Raw genomic sequence first — 6,262 nt, 5'->3', positions numbered from 1 at the left:
CAGTGTTTATATTTCAACTGATTTTTTTTTATAATTATATGGTAAATATGAGAAAGTAGGCATTTTTTCAGGAATAGTGTACTGTGTCACTTCTGTATTTTATGTCTAATTTTGTAAGGAAGCAGTTTATAAGTGAGGTGTAACTTTGGGGTACACAAGACAAATCAGCCTCCTGAAAGGGTACAGTAGTCTGCAAAGCTTGGAGCCACTGCTCTGGGGTATTTAAACCCAGAATTCTGCTAATGGGCATTTCAGTCAGCAGCAGTGGAACATGAAGGAGTGTTTCCAAGTTTCATTACAGCAGGAGGGGTGAGTAAGGAAGCTGTACCCGTCCCTCAGGATATCCGAGACTTTTGGGGAATAACTGGGTTATTGTCTAGCCCCGTGCAAGAGTGTACTCACTCCATATGCATCCCCTCTTGGCTGGATGAGATGTAGCGGCTCTCCTCCCTTGCCAAGAGATAAGCTGACCCTGAAGTTATTTGTCTCTTCCTGTGACTTAGCACTCTGGCCATGTCACTTTTTGTCCTTCCTCTTCCAGGGAAACCTAAGTCCAGTACGCCAGTGGTCTAGTAGCGTCATACCAAAGGGTTTACTCTGGAGAGATATGTTTGTAGAAGATTATAATTTAGAGACACTCCCTCATGAGAGACAGTATTATGAACATACGAATTTGGAAATGTGCCCTGGAGGTGAGGCCTGGGAACACCACGTTACTATGTGCAGCAATTCACCAGAGAGGCTCTCCAGTTTGTTTTATTAAAAGTTTTATTCCTTTCTCATTCACTGGTTTGTTGTTTAATGAACTGCAAGATCATTACAGGTCCAACTTCAGTTCTTATGGTGTCTGCTAGCCTTTGGCTTTGGGGTTTTCCTGCCCCTGCCCTTGGTGGGATGGTAGAAGAACCCATCCCAGGACCCTGTACGAAGGAAAGAAGGTCTGTTTCTTCCCTGGGCTGCTTGCTACCATGCCTTCAGCTAGGTCTTTCCTACAGTCTCTGCCTCATCTGACCCTTCTTCAGATCCCAAAACAAACTGGTTTTGAGAATCAAAAAAAACAACAAAGGTCCTGCACCAGATCTAACTTTCCCAAGGAAGTTCTAACCCTTTGGAATCTCTGGTGAGGTTCTAGCCCCAGTTGTTCTTTCAACTCCCAGGCAGCTTCAAGGGCAGTCTCTGGTTAGGTTATAGTTCCAGCCAGGCTTTCCTTCCCATGGCTACATCAAGAAGTCTGTTTCCTCTCTGTATGTTGGCACTGAGCTGGAGTTTTCCTCCTTATATCTCCTCCTTTGAGGCTTGACACCTTGCCCAGTTGTCATGGAATGGGGCTAATTGGACCCACAAACTTTAATTTACTCCTTCCTGGTTATTGTGAGATCTGAATAACTCATCACAGCTCCTAGAAAGAGGAGATATAAGTCAGTCAACCTTTCCTAATGACAATGAACATGAAGAAAGGTAGTATGTTTTCCCCAAGGATATCAAAATACTAAGTATAGAACCCTTGGGGATGGATCACTGTGTGTTGGAGGATAGTCTGGTAAGTTTAAATTGATTTTGTGTGGTTTTGTATGACTATTTAGTTTAAGTTTTAGGGCCACCTTTTCCAGTCCAGGCAAACCATGTTTAACACACGACCAAAAGGGATGCGGGGTCAACGGTAACTTTAAGCTGGTCTCTGTCCTGCTGGGTCATGTCCACCAGTCCACTCATGGAAGATATTTTAAAATATTCAACTATTATTATAGTTCCAGATACCTTGGGTTATTTTTCTTTCTTATCAAGGTTAGATCATTTATAGCCTCAGCTGTAAGTAAAATATGAAGTAAATAAAACTCAGTAGCCTGCTTTTGATGATATGTCCCAAACCTGGCAGTTTCACAATAGCTTTCATTGAGTGGGCTTGCAAAATAGAAATATACTATTATATTTTCTTAAATGTTTCCTATTTTATTGTTACAGATTACAGTAAAAAAGCATGCAAGAAGTACAGATTTCTGATATTTTCCCATTCTTTAAAAGCATGTTATGATATTTTGCAGAAATGTAGTATCTTTTGCCTGGATTCTTAAAGCACATTACAAATATCGTTTAAGTAATTGTGTGAAATAGTTATGTATTTTAGCCATTGTATGGATGGTATTACTGAGGCAGTGCGAAGTAAAGTGACTTGCCCAAAGCTTCAAAGATGAGGTACAGGTTTCTGTCTCTAGTTACTAAAGGAACATTTTTTTCTTAAAAAGACATTTCAAACTTTTAACGGAATAAAAAGGTATAGAATGTTTGTGGAAATCCTCGCAATTACCTGAAAGGTATTTTCATAGTTGAGAAATCTTTCTCCTCAACTTCCTTTCTACTTCAATTTCAAATAATATTGAATTACAATGAGGAAATTGAATCTTCCCACAGGAATTAATATTTTAATAGCCATTCAGCTTTTCTCATATGATAATGACTTTTCAAATTATGAATTATGTTTTAAGCATGTGGGCATAATGCTTTGATTTTCCTGTTCAAATGTAAACATTCTCAGTCGGTAGCTGAGACTTCCATACGTTGATGAATATTTATATATATTCATGAGGCCTGACATCTGTCATGTTGTGCAGATTTAGTTTCTATGTAAGAGTTCTTGAGAGAGATCAGATAAAATGAAGGACTGTTCACTTAGTACTGCAGTTTTTGAATTTCCCTAGATAGCTCTGGAACATATGACCTTGTTAGGCAAATATCAAATACTGGGAAGAGCACCTCTGGACATTGTCTGGCTAGCCTGATAAGGAAAGCTTTAAACTAGGTCTTTTGGAGTATGGTGACAAAAATCTGGCCAATGCACATCTAAGCTCCAGTAATGAAGACAAGGGAAAGGGACTAAATTCTGGAGAAGGGACTAGAAACCACAAATGAATTAAAGAGACAAGAGGAAAAGCAACAGGGCAGTCTGCAAATTATCGTTGATGCCTGATACCAATCCAAGGACTATAGGGAACAAGCGAAATGAACTGGAAGTCATAGTATATGAAGAAAATTATGACTGAATTGGCACTACAGAAACTTGGTGGGACAACTCCCATGATTGGAGTACCAGCATTGAGGGATATAGCTTGTTCCGGAAGGATAGAGATGGGAAAAAAGAAGGAGGCATGGCATTGTACAGCAAGAATGTATACAGTTGCTCCGAGGTTAAAGAGGAAGTGAGCAGCAGATCTACTGAGATGACGATAAAAGGGGAAAAGAATAGTAGCAATGTTAGGATGGAGGGTCTATTATAGACCACCAAATTAGGACGAGGACGTGGATGAGGCATTTTACAAGCAGGTAACAAGATTAGCCAAAGCACATGAGCTAGTACTGATGGGGAATTTTAACTTCCTTGATACCTGTTGGAAGACTATTAAAGCAAAGCGTAATATGTCCTACAAGTTCTTAGCATTGTAGGGCACAACTTTCTGAATCATACATTTTGCATATGGTTTTGATCAACAAGGATGAATTAGTTGTGAATGTGAAAATGGTCAGGAACTTGGGAGGAAGTGATCAAGATCCTAAGGAAAAGAGGACATGAGAACAGCAAAACAATAAAAACTGGACTTCAAAAGGGCAGATTTCAATCAATTCTAAGAACTAGTAGGCAAAGTCACATGGAAAGACCAATTAGGAAGAAAAGAAATTGAAGGGAGCTGGCATTTCCTAAAATATGTAATCCTAGAGGCTCAGCATCAAGCTATTCTGATGCAGAGGAAAGATAAGAAGAACCACAGGAGCCAATGTGGCTGCCCAAGAAACTTTTTAGCTATCTAAACCCAAAAGGGATATATACAGGAAACGGAAGAGGGGCGTGTCACCAAAGAAATATATATGGGAATATTACAACTGTGTAGGGACAAAATTAGGAAAGCCGAGGCAAAGAATGAGTGGAAGCTGGCAAGGAATGTTAGAAACAAATATGTCAGACAACAAAGAGAGATCAGGGATGGTGTGGGCCCACTGTTCAATGGAGAAGGTGAGCTGGTAACAGAAGACGTTAGGAATGCAGAGCTGCTCAATGCCTACTATGCTTCAGTTTTCTCACAAAAAATAACATGTGACTGGACAACTAGTGAAGCTATCATAGACAATAAACAATAGCTGGAGTTGGTCCTGCTTTAAGACCTCATGAGGTCTCTTCCAACCCTAATCTTCTATGTTCTATGACAAAAGGGAAGGGATGCAAAATAGAATAAAGAATACATCAGAGATATTTTGATCAATTTGAATGAATTCAAGTCAGTGGGGCCTGATTCTGTTCTCCACAGGGTGCTGAAGGAATTAATTGAAGAAATCTCGGAGCCACTGGCAATAATATTTTCAAACTCATGGATGACAGGAGAGGTCCTGGAAAACTGGAGAGTGGCTAATGTAGTGCACGTCTTTAAAAGGAGGTCGGGAGGAGGAGCTGGGGAATTATAGATCAGTCAGCCTGACCTCGATACCTGGGAAGCTACTTGTGTTACCTAGCAGCAATGTGTTCTTGGGGAACCATGATGCAGTACCCACCCTGTCTGACTCATGAAAGACCCACCCCCACAGCCTCTGCTTTAACTAAAACTGCATCAGAAGAAAGACTTACAAAAAGCAGTGAAAAGGCAGTTGGAGACACAAATAAACCTCTGGGATAAGGATGACAGGATTAAGGAAACTCCCCTAGCTTCATCTGCATCAAAGATGGGACAAGGAGGCATCTCTATTAGCATACAGAATAGAGAACTGAGATTCCAAGGCAAAAACCGCCTGCAACTCTGGGACTAGAAAAGTAGGGAAGCACTGCATGATGGGGGATGTCTGCTTCAGATGTTAATGAACCCACACCTGCACACACCCAGCTCAGTAGTTATCAGACTAATTCTAGTAATAAAACCTTTATTGGTATCCAAAATAGTGAAGCTCCTTAATTGCATTGTGAGCTCCCTCCAAGGAACACCACCCAAAGACAGGAATGGTCAGCTCCCATGGTCTAGCCTGAACAAAACAACTTTGGTATACTCCCTTGTTTACACAAATACAAATCTAGTGTTCTCCCCCTAACTGTGCTCAAGTAAGTGTTCTGAAGCCTGGATCCAAAATCTGCATCAGTTCAATTGGGACTTCATCTTCTCCTGACTGATCATGTTGGGGGCTCTGCCTGTCTCCAGCACTCTGGACCCTCAGCTACCACCACCACTTGGGACCCTCGATTGATTCAAGCTTCACAGAGTGGTGAGAACCCAGCTCTCTCTCTCTCTCTCTCTCTCTCTCTCTCTCTAAGTATAGCCTTCTGACCCTGACTTGTGTGATCAGTTATAGTTTTCTAAACCTGACTTTTATAATCAAGTTTAAGTTAGACTTAATATTATCACTGTTTGTTTGTTTGGCTCCCCTATGATTATTACCTAGCAATAAATAACTTTCATGATTAAGCTGGTTGCTTCTCTCTCTCTCTTTCTCTCCCTCTCAAGGGTGTTTTTTTTTGTTTCCTCATTCGTTCTGCAGCAACGCTTCCCGTACCTAAGCTGAAAGATCCCTGCAGTGCCCCAAAATCCTGTAGGGTTTGCTCATCAAGTGGGTAACGACCAGAACAACTGTAACGTGAAAGTGGGGATAGGGACGTGCTGAACCTGGGAAACATGTGGGTGGCAGCTTGGAAGTGCTGCTCGACCCAGCCTGCTGAGTCCAGGGACATACAAGGGGTCACCTGAGGAGTGCTGATTAACCCGGCCCTCTCAGACGTGTTCTGTTAATGTGTATGTGTGTTTGTCTGATTGTGGGGCTGGAAAAACCCATCCCTGGGAACCTAGGTCCTGCAGGATAGCTTTATTGGGAGGGAACTTGCAGCAGGGAGAAGTAGAGCTCCATATGAGAACGCAAGTGACACAAGCAGTACATTAATAGAATTACAGAATCCCCAGCCCCAAAGAGTAACCCTAATAAATGATCAGAGGGGTAGCCAGATTAGTCTGTATCCACAAAAACAATAAGGAGTCGGGTAGTGCCTTAAAGACTAACAGATTTATATGGGCATAAGCTTTTGTGGGTAAAAAACCCACTTCAGATGCATGGAGTGAAAATTACAGATACAGGCATAAATATATATTGGCACATGAAGAGAAGGGAGTTACTTTACAAGTGGAGAACCAATGCTGAAGGCCAATTTAGACAGGGTGGATGTACTCCACTCCCAATTATTGATGAGGAGGCGTCAATACCAAGAGAGGGAAAATTGCTTTTGTGGTAGCCAGCCACTCCC

The sequence above is a fragment of the Natator depressus genome, chromosome 2 (assembly GCF_965152275.1).
Source record: "Natator depressus isolate rNatDep1 chromosome 2, rNatDep2.hap1, whole genome shotgun sequence".
Lineage (NCBI taxonomy): Eukaryota > Metazoa > Chordata > Testudines > Cheloniidae > Natator > Natator depressus.
The sequence above is the reverse complement of the archived record's forward strand: the minus strand, read 5'-3'. Positions refer to the sequence as shown.